General features: G+C 35.7%; 1 long non-coding RNA gene across 1 annotated transcript; it reads left to right on the top strand.

Annotated features, from left to right (window-relative positions):
- The first annotated feature begins 3782 nt into the window (after positions 1 to 3782).
- LOC121329288 lies at positions 3783 to 23929 on the top strand. The gene is made up of 3 exons (XR_005951756.1): positions 3783 to 4136; positions 20224 to 20325; positions 21686 to 23929. It is a non-coding gene; the product is annotated as an uncharacterized LOC121329288 (long non-coding RNA).
- The last annotated feature ends 213 nt before the right edge of the window (positions 23930 to 24142 follow it).

Consider the following 24142-nt stretch of genomic DNA (forward strand, 5'->3'; position numbering starts at 1 on the left):
AAAGCTACGATTTGATGGATTACTTGCCAATGCCCATGTTACTTTATCCCAAGTTTGCCCGTATGCAATATACTGGACATTTATTCAAATAAGTGGATGTTGTCATTGTGCTAATGCATGAACTATTCTCTTCTTTTTTTCTAAGGGTTGTCTTTTTTTTTTTGGTGATAACCTGTTAATTAACTTCTGTGCCAGTCTACCTTGACCTGTTTCTGGAGACTGCGTTTGAAATGCGTTGAGAATAGTTATATATCGCTTTGTGTATTCAGTGCCGGACCTCCGATGCCATGCTCAATCAGCATTTAAAATATCAGAAATACATTGTGAAAAGATCCCCTGGTAAATGCATTCTGAGCGTGCAATACAATTACCTTAAATGGACTATTAGAACATTCCACAATGGATCTCGGAATAAACTGGCTGTTGCTTATGTAATAATTCCTTAAATATTTTCTGTCGCTCATTTCTATTTGCTGTATAGGTCTTGCATGCAGATGTGAAAGAAACACATGTTTTGTTCTTGTTTTTTTAATGCTATTTGTTATTATATTAGGTTTAAATCCCAGTTAGCTTGTCTTATTTTCACTGTTTCACTTCTTTTATATATATCCAAGAATATGAAACCAAAGTCATATTGTAAATTGCTGAATACCAAAATGTTTAATATCGAATATCTTACTTTGTTACAGCTACCTTTTTCAGCATTAAGACATAGGAACCGATTTTGTAAAGGCGTTTAATTTTCAGTGGAAACGGGTAAATGCTTCTAGCACCTGCAGAACTTCAGTGGCTGGGAATCAAGCCATTGGCAGCAACATGCTCTCTAGCGTTGTTTGATACCTTGAAACAACGAACAACACTGGCAGGAGGACTGTAGCTTCCGATAAGAGTTTGAAGGCATGCCCGGAAGACATGAAAAAAAGAAAACTAGGACTGGCTCTTCATCCTGCCGGCTGCAGGATCTGCCTTATCATGTGAACTGAGACTCAAAGCAGGAGAGCAGAGCAGAAGAAAAAGTTGCTGTGCTAAAGATACAAGATAAAGAAGGTTGCTGGATGTTCTTTGAGGTCCTCATTTTTTTTAAATGTCAGCCTTCAAGGCTACTGAGTTCACAGCAATAGTTTAATCAGATCTTATATATATATATATATATATCATGGGAACTGTACACCTACATACACTTCAGTCACGTTTATGAAGAAAAAAAATGCTTGAATTCTAATTGGTTTCAAAATTCGTAGTTAACGAAATAATAATAATACACAATTAACGAAAACTAAACCGACCCTCCGAGAACATTGCTTTTATTTTATCTTATTATTATTTTTGTTTTTTGTTTTTGTAAGGCATTGATAATACAGTGAACATATCCTAATGTGATGATGTTTGTACATCTTCATTTTAATCACATGGTAGGTTTTGTAGTGGTCGAACCGCAGAAGGGAATGTTTGATTACAATATACAGTTGATTCATAACCAGGTATTATATTAAGCAGTTTTTACTGTAATTCAGGTGTTCACTGAGAGATTTTAAACAAATGTTAGAATCAACCGCTTATTGGATGATAACGAAATATTCATATAAAATCCATCCAAAATCCATATAAAAGGTCTATAAGCAGTCTTTGGATATGTGAACATTCAAAGCAGTTATTCTGTTCATGTAGAATGTGACAAAGCACGGGTGTCTGGAGGGTGGATGGTGTTAATTTTCACCAACTAATAACAATAAAAACAGCACTGAATCCTAATGAGTTCCAGCACATATACCAGTACAGTGGCAAATAGCATTCCAGCCTCCAGCTTGGTTCTAAATGAATACGTTAAATAATATATGATCGTAATTAAGATAGTTTTCTGACTGTCTTATTATTTTTTGGATTTTTATAACAGCTCAGCTGCTGTCGCTCATCTCTATGCCAACAGGCCAGTGAGAGGCATTAGTTTGTCTCCCTTCATCTTCTGTATATGAAACAAGTTGTCAGCCAAAGTGTCAACAGAATGTCAGGTTAATGATACCAAGCTAAGGGAACATGAAGCCACTTTGTGGCTTGAAACTTGGTTTCAGGAGACAAGGTTTCAGGCCACTGCATGGCACACCTAGGGGAGACTGAGTTTAATACAGCAAAGTTGTCTCTCCTGGAACCAGGATTCAAGCCACTGTTCCTGAAAAAGTGGCTTTGGTTCCCTCAGCTTAGTTCCCTCCTGTTAACCATGCAAGCTCTTCCTCTTCTGCTAACCATCCTCTAAATTATTTTTTCATGTTTTTTTTCTTTTTAACTCCCCCCTCTCTCTGTCCTCACTCTCACTTTGTAAAGGTTTTATACATCACCAGATCAGAGGGTTATTTCCCATGGAAACAAATTGCCAATATATAATACTGTTTTCTCCCTCATAATCTACATACATGCAAACGCATTCAAGACACATTTATGAGAGTCTGCGCTCTGTGATTTTTTTAATGTAACAAAACTACCAAAAAGTTTCAATATTATCAATATTATTGCATTTCACAGAAGCATTTATTCAAACATGTTTGGTTTTTTTTCATTAAAATAGTGGATTTATAAAAGTTTAACCGGATCAGCGAGTTACACTCATTGCAAAATGATACTGTTGCTTGTCTGCTTTTCCTGAAGACTTTATTTTGTGCCCTTACTGATCCCATCAACCTAAACAGCATTGCTTCATTTACTTGCCTCCCACAAACTCATATTTCTTTCTGCACGCCTTCATCTACTGTTGTCTTGGATTCCGGCACATTGCTTGAATATAATGATCGATGTGTCTTTATTTCTTACTCATCGGTCAAGATGTTTGTACCTGTACCACCTAATTAGTTTTTATCAATCCCTGCTGTTTTTTCTTCTAGATTTCCAGTGCCTTTGTTTCCTCATCCTGCCTGGGACCTGAAGACTTTACAAATAGGACTCTGTTCAGTTGATCTAATTAGATCTCAATACAGCCAATATTGAATTGTTCAATTAGAACTATGCCTCTCATTTTAACACTGTTAGAGTTGGTTGTGTCCCTTTTCTTTTTGTTTGCACAGCAGTATTTAGATCACCATTAAGATGGGTTGTTTTTGTAATAGACTCCCTATGCGTTGAGTTTCAATAATGATATCTCTATTTGTGTTCTTGCTTTACCTCTGTTTTCCATAGGTTCTGGTTTATTCTTAAGGAGACTCAGCAGACTACTGTTTAACATCAGTGTTCATAATCTGGACCAAGTCATTATGGATTTTATATACTATACAAAAGCCTTTTTTTTCCAGGAATGCTTCATGGATTACAATACCCTTAATCCAGAAGCAAGACATTTTCACTTCTTATACAAGGTAAATATCAAACCTTTGGGCGATATAGATATTAATTTATTTTTTTGCTATATGTTTTTTTTACTATATGTTACCCTTTTCTTCTTGAAAACAAACTCCTGCAATAACAAGCGTTGGTAATTGGTCTGTCCATCTGCATTAAATGTTTTTTTTTTTCTTTTTTATAAACAGAAAAGTCTAATGCTTGGAACACAAAGTACAGAATCGAGTATTGCGTTATTCATAGACCCCCCACCAGACCAAGAAAATATTACTGAAAAAGTCACAGTACAAAAAAAAAAAGGCTTTTCATTACTTCATGTCATTTTGTGGCGTCCCAGTGTAAGGGAAATGGCCATGCAGTAAGAAAAGAAAAAAAGATCTTTCCAGTTGAATGGTTCACATCAATTCCGTCTTACAACTGTAAATGCCAGAACTTCAGCAGTAGATTGTTTCCAGCTCCTTCTTTTGAAAAGGTTTATTGTTTTATACTGATGTGTTTCGCACATTTCCTATACTCCCTCCAGGCTGAACTGCCAACATTTCTCACTAGAACAAATGCACCCTATGAGTTGGAGACTGGTAGTGTGCTCAGTGTATTTAGATAAGGGTTTGAAAGTTATTTTCCCCTGAGCCTACCAAAGTGCATCCATTTTGCTCAAACTATCACCTTTCATTAAGTCAGTTTCAGGCCGTGGTTTTCTTTCTGTTTGTCAGGGTTGCTGTGCCGAAATGATCTTGTACAACATGAGCGGCCAAAAGTAGGCAAGAAAAGAAGGTGCTGTACAGTCCATGTGTCCTCAGTCGTCTCTTTGGGTAAGTGATATTTTCAGAATCATATCGTTCTGAATTAAAATACTTCTGTTGAAAATATAGTACTGTAGCTAACTCCAGTAAATGGAAGCCTATTTATTTTGAAACACAGTCCGGTCAGCTATGTATTTGACATTGAATCTTGTATGCGTTTCCTGAAAAATGGATAAGGGTTGGAGCGGGCCAAAACAAAATAATTAGATATGTGTCACACTCTTAACCGTCACTGAAGTCAAAATTCTACAGGTTTATATGTCAGTGCTGACTGTACTACAGTATTATTAAATACCAATGAATTATTTGCTTTACTGAACTGGTTAATTTGTGTTATAGATATATAGCGGCTGCCTGTTAACAAGACGTGTTTTGCAACAACTGCTTAGTTAGCGCCTTTGCACATCAAAGCATAGCAAGGTGCACTTGAACAGCAGGTATAATATTGAACAGGCTTATATACTATTGACCAAGTGAAAATGAAACTGTTTATACCAGTAGGAAGTCTACATTGGATATATCTATTGTTACACCGGATCAAGGATTCAGCTCCAAACTGATTACCTTTTTATGTAAAACCAAATGATTAAAACTATAACACGCCAGGGTCCTATCTTCCACCTTTATAAAATAGGTTAGTTTTTTCAATTCTTCCAGTTCGGAGGACAATTGATGGAAACAGTATAAGCCTTTTCATTTTAAAATAGCATTAATAAATAATAACCTTAGATTTTCATTTGCTCCTTTAACACAAACCCATATAATTGGCATATCAAGCTGTGTTTACATTCTCGGCTTTGTTGTTTAAAGCTGTCAGGAAAGCATTTTATTTTCTGTGGTGCTTAGAAATAAAAGGTGAAGCATTGGGAGACTGGGAGGAATGCATTATGGCGTTGCACGGTATACAAATTAGTCTTTGCTACTTTATATTTCTGTGACTCAGCTCTCCAGTCACCAAGGCTACACTACGTACCAGTTTGCCACCTCTAGATGTCTGGGTTAAAATTCAGATCAGATTGTAAATTGGGTAACACTTTACAGAAGTGTCTCTATTTACTGTTTATTTACATAGCAGTTACTTAGTAAATATATATGTGTACTAAGACATCATTACAATGTTATTATGCACAGTTACAATGTACTTAATGTGCAAACGTTTAACCCTAACCCTATCCCTAACCCTATCTCTAAACCTTACCCTAACACCCCTAACCCTATACCTAACCCTAACTCTATCCCTAGCCCTTTTCTGATACAATTGTGTACTTACATATGTAAATACACAGTAATTAGAGACACTTCTTGTAAAGTGTTACCGTAAATAGAAGGGGTTTGGTGGTCTCGATCTGGTCCTCATCCACAATTCCACAAGTCCATGCTGTGGACAGGAATCAGTAGGTCCCATACCTTACTGGTAAACGATACTGGGTTTGAACATGGTCATCTCAGACTCTGTCTGCGCTTTAAAGGAGTACTGCCCTACTTGGCACGGCAGAGGGTTCAGTTACACAAGGGAACTCTTTCTATTCACCACTGCTACTGAACTGTTGAGTCTCTGAAACCATTGTTTTTTTTTTTATTATATGTTATTGATGAAGAGCTTTATTCGATGTGCAGCAAGCTTAAAGGTTTTTCTACCTTTTCTTTGTTATAACCTTCAATGCACTCCCTGTCAAGAACCCAAGGAGATGGGTTTTAGTAATCCTGTTACAGTCTATGACAGATCTTTACTCGGCTGTACCAGCCAGAGGAGCAAAGCAACCTTATATACTGTACCATGCTCTATGCCAATGTCTGTGATGCCAATTGTATAATATAATATATGGGAAAAAAAAAACTACTAAAATAATATGAAATTATTAAATAATTTAAGGATCTGTGGCATACAGAGCAGATCAAGAGAAATGAAATAAGCGCTTGCTTTTTAAGTGAGTGCCATAATGCATGCATTATAAGTACGTCCATGGCTTGAAACGTTTGCACTTCTATGTTGATCACTATATTGCATGTGTCTGGCAATTGTAATAGCAGTTATCTGTATGTCAGTCTCCCCTGGCTCGTTTCACTGTGGGTGCATTTGGTCACTTAAAGGCTATTATCCAGCAAAGAAATTTGAATTTTACACTGTAAATTGTGTATTTCCTTTTGCTTTAAACATCATGAAATACAATTTAATACCAAGCCACATGGAATTTAAAAAGCCAAGATTTTATAATTATCCTTGTTCCAGCTAATCTGGACATGCCATGTAGTTCTGTTTTTGAATGAAAATCATTAAAGAACACTTGTCTGTGTACCCAGCAGAACATCTCATATTTTAATGAGGGTCAATTATTTTCACTTCTCCTGATAAATTAATTTTTATAGGTCAAGTACAGAAATGACAGCATTACAGTAACAACCCCCTGATTGATTTAGATAAAAAACACTTTATAGTATCTCTAATTACTGTGCATTTACATAGTAGTTACTTAGTAAATACATGTGTACTTACACATAATTGCAATGTTGTTATGCATAGTTACAATGGACTTAACGTGTGCATCTTTTTGCATGATAGATCTAAGTACATCATTGTATCAGAAAGGGGTTATGTTAAGGGTTAGGGTAAGGGTCACATGCAAAAATATGTCCACATTAAGTGCATTGTAACTATGCACAATAGCATTGTAAATACACAGTATTTTTTTATTGACCAAAAAAAAAATCATCTCCAAAATATAAACTACGGCAACAGGTTGCAGAAGTGTTCTGTAACTATTTAAGATTATACTTATCATTTTATTCTACAGTTGAAACTTATTTTATGTGACACCTTCTGCAGTTTAAATTAAAGGAGCAGCTCTCTGCAGCAGGTGAAGCTGATTAGACATTCAGTTTTGTGCGGAATGAGGCAGATTTGCCAGTATGGCGACTCAGTGAAGTATCACAAAGATAAAGCTCTTCATTTGAACTCTTGTGATCGGCGTCGTCTTTCTTGACATTGAGCCACCAAGTCTGGATACCATTCCACTCGGGATAAGCGCATCTTTTTTTTTTTTTTTTTTCTTCTCTTTCAAAAACCTTTCACCTAAGCAGTCTGTAGAAGCGCAGGATCCCAGTCTGAGATGATTAAACAGCAGAGGCCCAATTTGAAAGAAAGTGCAAAGTCAAAGTTTCAGAGAGGAATGCAATTATCTAAACTAGTGAAAAACTACACCAAACGATACTTCAGTCACTCTTTATTCTGTAACTGTCAATCCTTGGTAGTTTTATAATGTCACAGAAAAGAGAGAAAAGAGGCTTTTGCCTTTGAGCTAAACAAAAAAAGGTCATAGGTCTGTAAAATTTAAGGCAAAAGCAAATACTTCCAGTTCACTTAATCAGGCTTAAAACAGCTATGCCCCCCCCCCCTCCCCCCCAAAAAGTAAAAAAAAAAACTTTCGTTAAGAGATCTGCTAAAAGTGGTTAGATATATTATTAATGTTATATATTATTTAATATTATATTTTAACACAAAAGCAAAAAACAAGCCAAGGCATGTATATGCATGCACACCCTTTGGTGCATTTGAATTTTATTTTTCCTTTTGTGTATATACTATTTAACACAAATGTATGATACAAGTATGTGTTTCTCCTACACCATTTTTTTTTATTTTACAGAAAGCAAAAAGTGCTTCAGGTTATTTTATTTTATGGCCCTGCATAATGAACTGTTACGATTAAATCTATTTCTATGCATGTGTGATGAGATCCCTTTTTGAGTTCTGATGAATTAAGAATGTAAAAAAAAGTCGGCTTAGGTGAAGAACAGCGGCTAAAGCCACTCGAGTCACATTAACATTAATAATGTATTCATTCAGTGGAATTTATTTGTCTTGTTAACCCTAATCTGTTGTATCTATTACACCAACCAGCTGTGTACATAGAATAGCTTTAGAATAATCCATTATGTTATTTTACTGAAAGCTACCCTATTCCACTCCTGATGACAGACCATCGCTGTACCTGAGCTACCTAGATGCTACATTATTGTGCCTAATTTGATTATTGGGATCAATAAAGGAAACAATACCAGTAAGGAATCAATGAAGGACAGTAACACATCAATTGGTACTGTGTGCACTCATTCACAGACCTCATGAATTTGTTTCCTTATACAGACAAGTAAATTGACCATATGTAGTTGCACTGCAGTTATCATTACCTAATACTTATTAAATGCACTTAGCACATGATTCTGTGAATGCGAGAATGGAGCTCCGTGTGTTAACAAAGCTTCCAATGTATTAAATAACGCTCCCGCGTTTTGAATGAAACGTATCCAAAAAATGTCTTGGAACCTAAAATATAAATATATATATATATATATATATATATATATATATATATATATATATATATATATATATATATATATATTGTTGGTATATTAACCATAATAATACAACAAGGGGGCAGGACAGAATCTGTGATAGCAGTGTATCACAGAGCACCTCTGCAAAAAAAAAAAAAATGTAAATCCTACAAAGTTGCAACTATAGTCGTGCAACGGAGATAGCAGTGCTGCTCTTTCCCCTGGCGTCTGGAAGCCTGACAAGAAGCTATGTGTTGTTTTTTTTTTTTTTTTTTTTCCCCTGTAACATTAAGAACATATATCTGCCTTTATCAGCTTGAAAAGTGATAATGGCACTGCTCCATCGCTCCAACTGATTGGTCAGTCATTGAAGTGGAAAATAGATATCATCATGTACCACAAGAGCTGTGCTACACACAGAGTGTGATTTTTTTTTATTCCTCAGTATGTTAGGTAGGACTGGCTGCCAAAGCCAAACATGTACGGGGTATTGTAGTTGGGGATTACGTACTACACGTTAATCCTTCACAGTAGTTTAATCTGTTTGTAGTGGTTGTTTCCTTAGATTGTCATTGATTGATTTATTTATTTTTAAAAGAGGAGTCAAACCCTCTTGAGTGCTCTGGTGAAAATGTTGATTATTTGCAGATTTAAAGGAATTACAGACTATTCCAACAATTGCTTCTGAAAATAATCTTCTGGTCAGACTCGACCCTGAGGACTCAAGCAATCTTTGTTGAAGAAGACAGTAATCATGTCAAACAATCATCTAACTATAGAGAATCATGAAGAACACACAGAAGTGGATCTTAAACAAGTAAATACTAGGAAAAATGATCCTTTTTTGACTTAATTTTACAGTTAAAATCTTCAGTCTGCTTCGCGGATTCGCTTCTCTCATCTTACAGAAAGCCTAAGCAAAGGAAGAGGGTTTTTTTTTTTTTCGGTTTTTGTTTGCCATCTCCTGACTATTTTGGCTCAAAACCTTAAATGTCAAAACTACCCTCTTAACATCTCTGCTAATGTAATTCTACAGTGTCAAATAGCGACTTAGCTTCAGTTGTATTAAAGTTTTGACGATTTGCGGAGTGTGGACAGTGGAAGCATGCATTTGTGGTCAGGAGAATGAGAATGAGAATGTTCCTTTTTGAAACGAGATGTCAGAAGGCCATTTAGAAATTTCTTAACAAACCACATACTGTAGGCATATATTCCTCAAAATCATACTGTAGAGAATTAGGAAAAGTGACACTCTCTCTCTCTCTCTCTCTCTCTCTCTCTCTCTCTCTCTCTCTCTCTCTCTCTCTCTCTCTCTCTCATTTACTTAGTGTTACATGACCATGCAGGGCTTGAGCTCTGGAAAGATTTTCAATTTAAAAAACATAAATATCTTGAAGGGTAATTACACTTGCATGCTATAAAAGGCCTCTTGCAAATGTGGTCACTCTCCAAGTCTTATTGACTATTATGTGAGCACAGTTACAATTTGATTAACGTCTTGAATTTGGGTCTTGCTTTTTGGGGGGGTTAAACAAAGATATGACTTTGTATCTCTTGTTTCTTGTACCACATTGCGTGTAAGGTTCATGCATGGTTGACCTGCCATGGCTACTGTTGTTTCTCATGTGGCATGTCACCATTGTTGAGGGAAAGACCTTTAACCTTTATTTATTTTTAAGAACACGCATTTCTATGGGACCGCTGTTTATGGACAAGGGAAACAATTGACATCAATGACCATTTCAGATCAGATCTATTCCATCATTTATCATGGAATGATTTTGATTCCACACTAAATGTATCCCTCTCATAAAAACAATTAGGGGCAATGTTGAATAAGGAGTATATTATATTTGTTCAATAATTGAGTTCATTGCTTTTGAATGAAGAAACAGATCCTGTGAGCAATTCAATTTAACGGGAGTTATTTGTGACAGTTTCAGGTACAGTGTTTATTTTTTTATAACCCAATTATATAATTAATTGTAGCAGCAAACAACCTTAGTAATGGACTAAATATAAAAAAGAGATCTCAATAGCCATGCAAACACCATCCTAATTAAAATATTGATTTCATATCGCTCTTTCCTGCCAGAGATAATCAACCCCTTAATTGCAGGAGGATTAACTAAAAAGCTGGCAACTTCATTTATTCAATAGCTTAGATTGTTCTTAAATCAATGCTGCCACAACCAGGTTTTATGTTTGCATTTACTAGACAATATAGTCCATTACTAAGGTTGTTTGCTGCTACAATTAATTATACACACAGTATATTGTATCCATAAATATCAAATTCTCAGTAGTGCAAGATGTATAAATATTATAATGTTTTTTAAATGAAAGATAATACTTGCACGCTTTAGCTTTTGAACTCAACAAAATTATCCAGTATGTGCATCAATTTATTTATTTTTTCATAATTACTTGGGCGTGCAGCTGTGCCTTTTAAAAGCAAGATAATTGCTTTTGACAATGCAGAGGAAGAAAAATAAAAAAGAGACTCTGGGAAATCCAGGTTTTAATGATTCTTATCATATCCCTTAATTTCAAGACAGCCGTCAGAAAGAGCAATATCTGTAGATTAAACCTCTAGCTTTCTCTCGGGGGAAGGTGAACGATTCCTCTGCGTCGCATTCTTATTTTTTGTGCAGGCTGAATTCCTCTGCCTGACTGTGCTTTCCAAGCTGTGCTTTTGTATTGGAGTTCTCTTTGGGGATACAATTTGCCCATTGTCGCTGGAGTTATATTCTCTTGTATTGGTGGAGGGAACAGTAAGACAGGGAATGAAAAGCATTAATCACAGAAGGCAGAGGCGCAAACAGATAATTTTATATTATATTAAGGTTGGGGTGAGAAACCAAGGGAAAGCAAACACGTTATCAAAAAATAAATCAGCAAAGAGACAGATAATATACTGAGAGAGGACAAAAGTGAAGGTAATATTGAGAATCACCCCCCGGAAAGGTCTATATTCCAGATGCTGCTAGAAACAGGTTGGCACTCTTGTATACACTGTGTTGTGGAGATATTGAGTACAGACAGAGTTGGGAAAATGTTAATCTCCAGGTTGCAGAGTGTGGATTTCTCAATACCAAAGGTGGCTGATAGGACAAGTTCAAGGAGTGGTCCTTCAGTGAGCTGCAATGAGTTTGAGTACACAGAGAAGTCTAAAGCAGTAACACTTTATGACAAGTGGTAATTGCTTTTCAGCTTACATATTGTCTAATGAATTATTTTAAAACTGTAAAATTTTGGAGTGTCATTGCAACTAACTTTACCATTAAGCTCTATGCCTACTGTAAGCTGGGGGAAAAAAAGGCAATCAAGATCTAGCTGTTCAATCACATGTCCAGGTTTTTTTTTTCAAATTATGAAAGTAATTATTTGATCATTGGCATAAAGCATATTACTTTTGTTCAACATACAAAGGAAATTAATTCAAGACTCTTTAAATAAACTGCATTCACCTAGTAAAGGGCCCAGGTGTTTTTAGCTACATCACATTACAAACCTGGCCATTGGAAAGTGATTTCACTAAGGACAAAAGCCATTCAAGCAGAACGCAGAATGGATATTTTCTGATTGATTAATCTGTATAAGAGGGAGTTGAATGCAATGAATTAACTGAGGGCTGATGTGCACTAAAGCACTGTGCCTGTACTGACTGGCAAATATATTGCAATGTACTGTAACCTGCCTCTCAGCCCGGGATCCAGAGGGGTATGTGTAATGCTCCTGTTATTTAATGAATCAGAACTAATAGCTGGAATAATTCTTAAAACCTGGAGACTGTTGAGACTTCCCTGCAGATACTGGGATGCTGTGATTCAGTCTGTATCATTTTAGTAAGTGCTAAAGGAATACTTTATAAATATCAGCTTGTTCAGAACATTTCATTTCTTACCTGTTCTCTTATTGCTGTCTAACTATATCTTTTATCAGGCTTTCCAACTGCAACTAGTGCTTCAACCATAGGGGCTACTTCTGAAAAGACTCCTAAAAGCAGCATAATTTAATAGCAATTAACATAACTGAATGCTTAATCAAAAAATCCAGGCTTTAATCCAGTCTGATGTACAGGAATTAGGTTTATTTTATTCTACAAGGTTAAATTTGGGCAATTACCTTAACACAAATAGTCTCTACTATATTAGTGAAGATTAGACATCGTACACAATAGAAAACTCTCTTGCTGCTTTTGGGCAGTTTGCATCACAGAACTAAACTTTTAGGGTTTTGGTTTCTACATGTACAGAACTAAATGCTCTATATTCCGATCGTCACTGTATTTCTCAGACCGCCCTTATCAAAGACACCGCTTTCCTCTTTTGAGTTTAAGCTCCATGAAATTGGTTAGAAATGAAACAGATGCTGAGAACACTGTGGCTAAATGTGTTTGTTTATTAAAGTATTATAAAAGACATCCATTTCCTGAAAAAATAAAAGGGTTATGTTTTTTTTTTTTAACTGCTGTATGTATCAACGCATTTTCTTAAAATTCTTTGAACCTCTTGTCAGAACCTCAATGAGATGCAATGGTTTCTCTGCTGGTTAGGTAACTAAGATAACTACAGACAACAACAGCAGGCTGCTGAGTAGAAGAGAGACTGTGAAAAAGAGCAAGGGGATTGCTGGCAAACATGTGTCAATTGTTGTTGTTTTAAACTAGAATCCAACAGTTAGGACAAAAACATTATTTTTCTTTTTTCTGCAGCTTTCTGATTGTGGCAGACAATGAAGATGAATAGTGTTAATGGACTGGTTAGTTTTTCGAAATGTATTATCGCATTGACAAACATAGTGATGTACGATGCAGAAGGGACTGCATAACCTTCAGGGGCCGCTCCCTGATTTCATTATCGATCCAGTTTAATGTCCCGTGGGGTTTCAGAAGGTAAGTCTTTCTGTAGCAATGGACTTTTAACACGATCAGCAGTATATCATAACACAGTTACATCAAATGCAATACAAGAGTAAAAGACACAACTCATCAAGCCTCAAGCACAAAACCTCCTGTAATAAATGTTTTTTTCTGATTAGATTTTTTTTGTCAACACTACCAATGATATAGTCAGACCCTTCTTCCCTCTCCATAGGATTTCAAGCTGATTGCCCCTGCTGTTATTTAAAACAGCACATATAAGGCACTCTTTTAAATTCTCTTTTTTTTCCAGATTGAAAATTGCAGGACATATCTACAGATCTTCTCTGGTGTTATTTGCAAATGCTCGCATGGTGTTCCTGAGAAAGATTGGATAATTATGTTAATAAGCACTAAATCAGATGCATTTGGTCGGTGTGTAAGCATTTTGTTAATCATAAGTATTTTTAACCTTACTAATACCTATTGCAACCTACTGTGAATACCAAATCAGGAGTACATTTAACATTACGCCAACATTTGACCTTGTAAGAATTTTTCCCTGTATATATTAAACTTCACCTAAATTTGACTAAAGATCTTGAAGCTGAACCCGTATCAAGTGTTATGATGTTGCAGTGAAGACACCAGTGAATTTGTCTTAAAAATATACTTTGTAGACAAACCTGTCTCTGTGTTTCAAAAGCCTTCCATGACTCATTATACTAAATATTTCTACCTGGCTATATGAAAAACTAACGGTGGAGCATTTAAAAAAACAAAACGACCTTGGTATAAATTAAACAAACATTGCAAAAAGGTGACAGAGGAGATATAAAAAGGCTTTTTTTTCTTTCTAATTGCTGTCATTAAGCTTCTGCAACCATTGAATTATATGCCTGAAAGAATTCATATTTCTGTGTTTAACTTTTGAGTCATAACTTGCACATTTTTAGACATGCAGCCTTCAAGATTCACAGTTATGTATTATGTGTGGCCTCAAGGATATCTGCATTTAATTTTTCACCCAGTGGCCTTTAAACAAATTGCATAACACCTTTTCTTTGAAAGTAAACTTTTATTGATTTAGCACACATAACCCAGAAATATGGTTTGAAAGGTTATATAGGATTTGAAGGGTTTCCAAAGCAGTTACGTTACCATTGTATCAATGATATAGACAGGTTAATAAAGGTGTATAGAATAGGGTAATAAAAAAATCTGGCAGAAAGCCTGACTGTACCACACAACATCTATCTCTTGACAGGAATTCAGACCAAAACAAAGAGACAAAATTAATGTTACACTTACACAGATTTGTCTTTCTAGCTATCTTTTTTTCTTTTTAATAATTAGAGCCTCCCTTTAAAAAGAAAAGGCAAGGTGCAGGTCATTCCCTGGTAATGACAAACTGTTGCCATGTAAAAACAAAAATCACTACTATCCCATAATTCTCTATAAACAAAAACTACTCAAACAGTTCTGATTTTCTTTTTTTTCCACAGAGACTTTTTCAAAGCAAAAAAAATATATAAGGTTCTGTATTTGAAGATATGTAAATCTGGTTATCTACTTTGTTTCTTACAGTATTATTGAATTTTTCAGGGAATAGCTGGCTCTTTCCCTGCTTTTTTTCTTTCTGAAAGCTCTTTCCGATTGAGCTGCATTCACAAATCTTCACTTGTCCTCTAATTTGATTGAGTTGATTTACAGTATGGGTTTTTCAATCGTTATTTTTATTTAAAAATCAATAATAATTAATTTTGTTCCGTTACAGCCATTGTACAGATCACCCAGTACTCTGAACCATCCCAATTATATGTCTTTGATCTTGAATGTAGACAGTAAACTTTAGATATAAGCTGGTCTCTGAGCTTCATAAATCATCACAGTGGATTTGGTATCCTGGTAACGGCTGCTGGTTTGTGTTGGTTGGGAATCAAAGGTTGAGCTCTTTGAATGCGCTATTCTTGGACTTCAACTTTGAGCAATAGTCTTTTTATTATATTGCAGTGAGCAGGGTGGTTTAATCAAACTTAATGAAACTTTTCTTTTACAGAGCACACGATTAAGGTTTTATTAGGATTTTGTGATGAAGTGCTGGAAGTTGTTGATGAACCACTGCTTTAATAAAAAACTCTCACTAACAAATAGTGCAAGCTTCATTTTTTAAGTCAATACCAGAATACCCTACGCACACATCTCATTAAAACGGCATTACATTTGGCATACAAACAATAACTTTTATTTCTACTTATATATTGTTAATGCTATGCACTTTTTAGATTGGTTTTAGGGCATGCTTAAATCATTCAGTACAGTACTGTATTAAATGAATAATACCCTGATTTTTAATCTCAATATATATTTACTATTTGGCTCCACTAGCAGGAAGAGCATGTTTACCATGAACATGATTAATAAATCCTGAATATATTAGGCTTGTGTAATTTAAAAAAAAAAAAATGTGTTGTTATTTTTTCTCTCCTATTCAAATACAATCACATTTGTTAAACAAGGATAGGATAAAACTAAGGGGCTGAGTTAATCACCCTAATACTCAGTCGGGATAAATCACAGCTGGATTCACAGTACCTGTATTGCATCAGTAATACCTCACATTACACTCTAATTACTGTGTATTTACATAGTAGTTACTAGTAAATACACATGTACTTACACATAATTACAATGTTATTATGCATAATTACAATGTACTTAATGTGTAAATATTTTTGCACAATAGATGTTAGTACACAATTGTATCAGAACAGGGTTAGGGGTTAGAGTTAGGGTTAGGGTTAGGGATATCGTAAGGGTTATATCATGGAAAACAATGAGCACATTAAGTAAATTGTAACTATGCATAATAACATTGTAATTACGTGTAAGTACACATGTATTTACTAAGTAACTACTATGTAAATACATAGTAATTCGAGACACTTTGTGTAAAGTGTTACCATTGCTTCAATCCAGGGTGATTTCCGAGTGCTGTAAATGCTCTAAATAATCCAGCAGTGCCTTATTGTTTGATCTAATCAATCCCTAAATCAAATAGACAAACACTTCAGGAAGTGCCTTCAAAAAATGTTTTGATTGAAGTTATGGATGAACAAGGCTAGTGCTTGCTGAGGGGCTGCTTCTCAGCCAACACAAACATTGTGAAGCCATATTGTTATCGCAGAACTTACTGCAAGATGCAAATGAAAAGTTCAATCACTTTTAACAGAATGCTCAAGACCAATCTGCTGTTTTGCTGCTTGTTTAATCTTAACGAATGCCTGCGGATGCTTCTAATCTATTAACAAGACTCCTGTGACCAAAATAATCAATACAAAGGCTTTCTAATTATTCTAACTGCCTGACCATTCCCTGCATCTGCTTAATGATTTTGAATTGCATTAGCTAGACATTAACACCAGGAAGGTAGGTAACAAATGGGTCAGATCATTTAAAGTGTATCTCATTCCTAAAATATACTAAACCTTTACTGATTTATATTAGTGTTAATGGTGTTTTCCTTTAGATAATTGGAGCTCTGTTAGTGTCCACACTGAAATTCTGCCATTGTGCAAATCGGTTTTATTGGTATAGATTGGTTTTATGTACACTACCCAAACGTGTAGATTTTAGAAGTTGAAGTCGATAACTCAGTTTTTTTTTTATTATTATTATTATTTCAAATACTAATAGTGCACCGTCCTGACATACTGTTTGCAAAATTATATTCTGACAAAAAAAAAATCTACAAAAAAGGAACAGTAATGTTTGAGATTATTACCATACATCACTTAATTCCTTTGCTATATTTTGGTGTTGGAGAGCATATATTAACAAGTTGACAATACACCTCATTTGAGCAGACAATGGATCAGAAATGATTCATATAACCAATAACTTCAAAAACACTCAAACAGAAGTTTAAAACTAATGAAGAACAATTGGGTTGATTTGATCAGCCTGCACTGTGCCTCCTGTAGGAATGAGACACAGTTAGAATTATAGGAGACACAGAAGAACATCTCTGAATTGCCCCCATAACTTATCTGTGCAGAGTATAGGTATATCAAACCACCCCCTGTCCTCACCATGATAAAAACATTGCAACAAGATGCTTTGAAAAGTTGCTTGCAAAAGCCCATAGGTTTTCAGTGCTGTTCTGCAGGGCGTCAGGACAAAGCCCTGTATTTGCTGTTTAGTTTTAAAGTGAAGCATCTTTGAGGTTTGAACTTTCAAGCAAAAAAGTATGCAATGTATCTACACCACACATCACAGGCAGTCTGGCTTGTCACAAAATGTCACTAATCCCAATGCCAGCTATAAAGACATTAATAATCCAGGGATACCCCAGCTCATTAAAATGAGGGATGACAGTGCAGGAGTTCAGTTCAGTACTTCGAAATTCAGATAAATGCTGATCATTGCACACATTGTTTTATGCAGTGTATTGCATCTTGGATGCTGGCCTTTAGATGAATGAGCAAAGCCTACAAAATGGGCTGGTGTATGTTGCAAGTCAGTATTCAGTGAATCATGCAACACTTCTTAACATAAATGCAACAAGTTGACTGAATGAGATATTCTATAAACACAGAGCCTGTTGTCTCTGCACAGATTATTCTAATCCCCACCATTAGAATAAATATTTTAAGGCATCCCCTTCAAAGAACCTCCATGCATTTAGGTTGTCTCATTTGTTTGAGAAAAGCAAAACCCATTACGTTTAGAGAATGTAATGCCCTTAATAAATCCTCTATCTCTTCCCTGAAAAGTAACCTTTAAATTATTGTTGCAGCAATAAACCCATTGATTTCTTATAACAATGCAATCAGCAATGAAGATCATTTTTCTTTCCACATGCACTGATCAAGTAAATTAGGCTTCCTAGTCTCAGCCAAGGCCAAAGCCCCTGTCGCCCTAATTTGCTAATAAGGCCAACAGAAACCAGTGAGATGCATAAGACCAGCATATACATTTAAAAAGTTACCTTATAAAGCAATCAGCCAGGAGAAAAAGGGACCAGAGGCAATACAAAGAATCTTTCATTCTGTCACAGGCACTCAGTCCCAAACACCACTGACCTATTCCACTGGCACAGAAAGCACAGCAAAGCGCCAGCTTCAGAGTCATGACCATAACTTCTCCTGCTGGAATGCAGGCTCCTAATTAGAGAAGGTACAAGAAGGTTTGTCAGCTGAAGCAGACAGAATTTGGTCTGGCTTAAGCTTTGGAAGCAGAAGGATGTTGTTGGCTAACAATGGCTTCACTGAGCTGTTTCAGAAACCTCTGTAATTGATAACGGGAGTACAGATTGAGAGGAGCCAGGGGGGTACAGTGGATTCAGCACACGGCAGCAGTTAAGCAAGTCAACATGCTGAAGCTGGGGCAAAGTTTCGAACAACAAGAAATACTTTCGGCAAGTGTTTGGATTGGTATTGCTCCAACAATGGCGTCTCGTCCATGGTTTAGTTAATGCACTTATATCTCTAGTTCTAGTTTCCAGCCATAGGCCTAAGTCGCATAAACTAGAACAGCCAGTATCTTTATAGAAGCACGCGCCATCTAGCTTTTTTGGATTAAGTTTTCTTTTGTATTGCTAGCAATACAAAGTTGTACACTAGGTGGAGCTGGTGGTTACTAACATAAAGACACTTTTTTTCTGATCTAGCCTATATTACATATGTGAATTATGATGTAGTTAAAGACAATCAATATAAAGTAGCACCAACACTTTAACACAAAATAATACTTATAAAGCCAGCATAACAGACTGATATACTTACCCTTTAATTAATTGAAACAGACAAACAAAATCACATTGTCATTGATCTCTAAAGTATAATTACTGGGTAACTGTACATCACAGTTACTGTAGTACACTATTTCATTTAGTATTACTTGTTTGAAACCCAGAATGGTCCGTTGTTAAGAACTGGGAGAAAACTGTATCCTAAAGATACTGCTGAAACTGCAGAAACCATCAATTATTTATACAAACAATCTGTATCATCCTTCAAACATCAGGTAAGAACCCATATCAATCTAGTTCATCTAAATATAACTCATCTGCATATTAATTTAGACACATTCTGAGATTAATAACTCTAAAATGAAACTCAGGGGTTGTCATTTTTCATTCTTCTGTGGCTCACAGCTAGCGGTCCAGCTGTAAAATATAAAAGCGCATTTATCACTTGCTTGCAGGTTAAAAATAAATCTCTAGTTACTCTCAACAGCTGGGTTAACGGACAATGATTAGCACGCTAGTCTTGGACTACTTGATAATGAGTGTTTGTAACACCAGCCCTTCATGTTGTTGATCTTATAGATTTAAAGCAAGTATGTGAATGTTAAGTACTGCACTGAATTTCCATTGTCTATAATCAGACTGTGAGGGCACTGTGTGCAAGGTTACATGGAAATGACATTGCAAATAAACCATGTGAAGATGCGAGCAAATGCCTGAGATTAAAATACCTTTCTTCAGTGTGTTTTGTGGCTGCTTTGCACAGCCCCGGGTTTAATTGTTTTATTCATGGAATTAGGGACACCTGCTAAGGCAGGGGTATATAAGCAGGTCAGATGTTTCTGTGTGTGTTAAGGCTAAGGTCTGAGAAGAGACCTGTGTTCAAACCAGGAAAGTTATTGTGATACTTTAAGGTATGTGGGTACTGGTAAATGGCTTAGCCATCTAGTTCTTAGTTTAGAACTTGGAAAAAACAGTCCCACTATATATATATATATATATATATATATATATATATATATATATATATAGAGAGAGAGAGAGAGAGAGAGAGAGAGAGAGAGAGAGAGAGAGAGAGAGAGAGAGAGAGAGAGAGAGAGATCTGATTTGAAATAACTTTTTAATTGCTTTTTTTTTCTTGGCAGGTTGCAGTGACAAAATGAATTCCTCTCATGAAATCTTGTGGAACACCTGTACAAGTTTGCAGAATACTAGAAGATAATAGCTACTTGCAATCAATTCTCAAAGTATGACTCAATTGAGAACTATTACCAGGATATGCAATTTTACCTAATTTACATAATTTAGGATGTATCTGGAAATCAATTAAATGAACATCTGCACCTCATATATATATATATATATATATATATATATATATATATATATATATATATGAAACAAGGGTTAACACTTAAACAATGCTAATGTCCTCTATTTAACACCTCTGCCAAAAGATATCACCTCATACAACTTAATTCGCTGCCAGATGTAGCTACATCTGAACACCAAAATGCAATTCACACCATTTTCTGTCCACTTAACGGTCAACATTCCAAAATGAATAACAATCACACTTTTGTGTCCTGGAATGAAGCTTCAGATTAGTCTGGTACTTGTATTATAATTATTTTATTTATCCAAGGCGACTCACAGATGTATATAATACTGTACAGTATGAACTAGCTGTGCACATTGTTGATGGATTGGATTAATGGATTAGATTTACAATTAGCTGCAACAAACGATTTGGTTTTAACTTAAATCTGTGCTTATATGCATCTATTGAAACCATTATTATTATTATTTTTTTTTTTAATCAACAAAACATGTTTAACTTTTGCAGTAAAATGAAGAGGCTTGCAAACACGAGAAACTATTTTACAATATTTGAAAACCATAAAAAGCATGTATAGTTAAGTCCACTATTGCCCACATACCTTTTTAACTTGCTGATGTAATGTTGCTGGAGCTACATGAGGTACCCTGGCACTAGTATGTTATACCAGTGATTAACCTTGAGGATATAATCATGCCTTTTACGTTGTAGGACCTACACCCTATAGTTCCAGCAACATTATCAGTTCTGTGAAACATGAATTTCCTCTCTACAGTATCTTTGTTATACTTAAGCTGTATACGGCTGAAAATACTGGTACACTGGATTTTTTTAAAAAGAGTGCACATAAGGGTCAACTATATTGTAAGTTAAACACAGTAGTAAAATTCCAGTTTATCAGTGACAATATGACAAAGAGGCAGTCTCAGCTAAGCACAGTGCATCAGGAGTTAGGGGAAGAAATCAGTGGGAAAGTATGCAATTAAAAGCTCAGCTCTGATTTGAATTTTAAAATAATTCTTGGCTAACGATGCTGACAATTAGAAAATCTAATTGCAAGGATTAAAGAGAATCCAAAATGAATTAACGTGCATGTCAGATTTTAATGCGCATGACCTTTTTATTGTGGCCCGAAGGGGGGAAATTGTATTGCATTTTCAGACATCCTAAGCCTAAGGCAGTAAATGTGCTTTGCACCAAGTGCGGGCTAACATGGTATTACAGTGGCATGTCCTTTATGTTTTGTTTTTTTTCTCTCTATTCTACAGGTTCACTTGGTAATGCAAAGCTTGGCCAAGAGGGTGGCCGAAGCCAGAGTCCCCAGCTAACTATAAGACATGTAGCAAAGTAGCAGTGCTGTCTGAAGACATCCTACATTCCACAGACAGACATTCTATATTCCACACACAGCATGCTTCATCCTTGCACGTGTACAAGATGCTGATCAAATTGCAATATGCTACACTTTCTACAGGACTTGTGTTGCCATTGCCATCTCTATAGAAGCACTGAAATCTACAGCTCCCACGAGCTCTTTATTTTTTTGCCAGCATTGCCTCGAGCCAAAAGTTATTAGAAGAATAGCAGAATGCCACAGAGACACTATAGTTTAATTGCTCAGTTTCATCATATGAGCTCAAGGAAGTGAACAGGTTTACTATTCTTTCTGAGCTACTGTAAATTTTGGCACCAGACCCTAATTTAACCTTAGATAACGTGGAAAAGAAGGAAAGACACTAAACCACCTTTAACTGGAGACATCCACCATGTGCATACACTACCCTATGTTGCAACATTCTAGTTTGTATCATAAAGCATTCCCAAGATCAAAACCTTAAGATTAAAAAAGCATTAATTCAAGATTCTTTCATGTTGGTATCCTAGTGTCTCACACTGTAATAGCACAGTAATTACACATGTTGTATTGTAGTTGCAGTCCTGAAGCAAACAACTGAAAGATAAATAGCTAGATTTTGAGTATCAATAGCATGCTGTTTAGTGTTTGCAGTACTTACACTGCTCTGCAATGCTAATATGGTTAAAATGCTGCAAATGCTACAAACAAAACATCAGTATGGGCCAAACCTCTTTAGAAAACCAAGGCTCACTACAGAAAAATATATATTTTTTAAAATCTACATTTGACCTTAATATGCATCCCTAGTGGGCTATCAACAAACTACATTGTGAAAGCAACAGAGCCTGCCTTGTATTTCAATCTCTTATATTAAATGTATCCTTTCGGATAACAATTAGTGAAACGCATAATGCTTTCTAAATTGCCTGCATTGCGATTCTAATTTAATCCACTTGAAAGAAAGGTTTTAAAGTTAGAATCTGTTTTAAAAATGAGCACTCCAGGTAGGGAATCAGTCAAGATAGCGTTTATAGACTGCAATAGTGCATACTGTTGCAAACAAAAACTGTATTAAATTGGGCATTAATTGTTGCCCTACGGGGAATGCCACATTTGAATGCAATGCTTTTGAGAAGGCTATCTGAGATTTTCACTATGACCTTGCCTTAATGAACGTGCATGGATTTTACATGCAATAGTTTGGTTATTTAAAAGACTCAGCTAGTTTGTTGCCCTATTGTTCAAGGCTATGTGACATTCCAATTTCCATTAAATATAAAACGGCAGCTTTATACTTGCCATAAAAGTCAATGGGGCAGAAAATGGCGTCATAATGGCTTTAATTAACTTGGCTCCCCAGCAGCCGTTCATGCAGTTATATTTGAACTTGTGCAACTCGTTCCTTTTCAATGTGTCGGTGCATCTGATCAAAGTTGAGAAGAATTCTGGGTATATTTTAAACCAACATGGCTACATCACAGCTGTATTTGTATTACATTTGCTTGTGGTAATTAGCAATTTATTCAGATAGTCAGTCAACAGCATTGATAGATGTAGCATAAGAATGTCCTGTTGGATAATTACTGTTTGGTCCAGGATTCTGCATTCTGGTTCAGCAGGAGCTTCCCTCCGTTGGTTAACCAAGGACGGGTGACATAGGATCACTGAACCCCCATGTTAAATGCTGAAACGTGGTCATGATTACAGTACCTGGAGCCAGAAAATATGTAAAAACACTTGTTATTGATCTGAATGTGTTTTTTACACAACTTCCTGTCCACTTTGGAAACTTCTAATTGGTCCTTCTTTATAACATTAGAAGAGACCCCTTCAAATTGAAGCTGACGTCAATACTTCCTGCTGGTGTTCAAGCAGTGTTATGCTTATTGATTTACTGTGATCATTTGTTTTCTGTTCGTCAGACGTTGGCTTTAGATATCTGGTGCAATAGATTCCCAAAGGAGGATAAAGGGTTATACAATATGGTAAGATGATTGACGGTTTGATCAATAGTTTTTTTTTTTTCTTGTCAACAAAAGTCAATTATCTAACAGCAGCAGGCAAAAATGTCTTAGAAAAGTTTCAGTCCAAATATACACTGCTGTGCAAAAGTCTAGACATGTTGCATTGTTTCACTCTGATGCATTATGAGCATCAACAATTTACTCAAAGCCTCTACTAGTGTTTTCTACTATTATAACAACCTTGACTTGCATAAAGAAGGAAAAATTGCGTGAAATAGCTTGCATCACTTGATTTTCAAGAGTGGTATCCGAAGCATAATCAACAAGTACAGAGAAACAGTAATTCTGTACTTTACAAACCCAGGACTGAAAGACCCCAAAGCTGTCTAACAAGGATGAACGAT

This window comes from Polyodon spathula, chromosome 16, assembly GCF_017654505.1.
Source record: "Polyodon spathula isolate WHYD16114869_AA chromosome 16, ASM1765450v1, whole genome shotgun sequence".
In the NCBI taxonomy this organism is placed as follows: Eukaryota; Metazoa; Chordata; class Actinopteri; order Acipenseriformes; family Polyodontidae; genus Polyodon; species Polyodon spathula.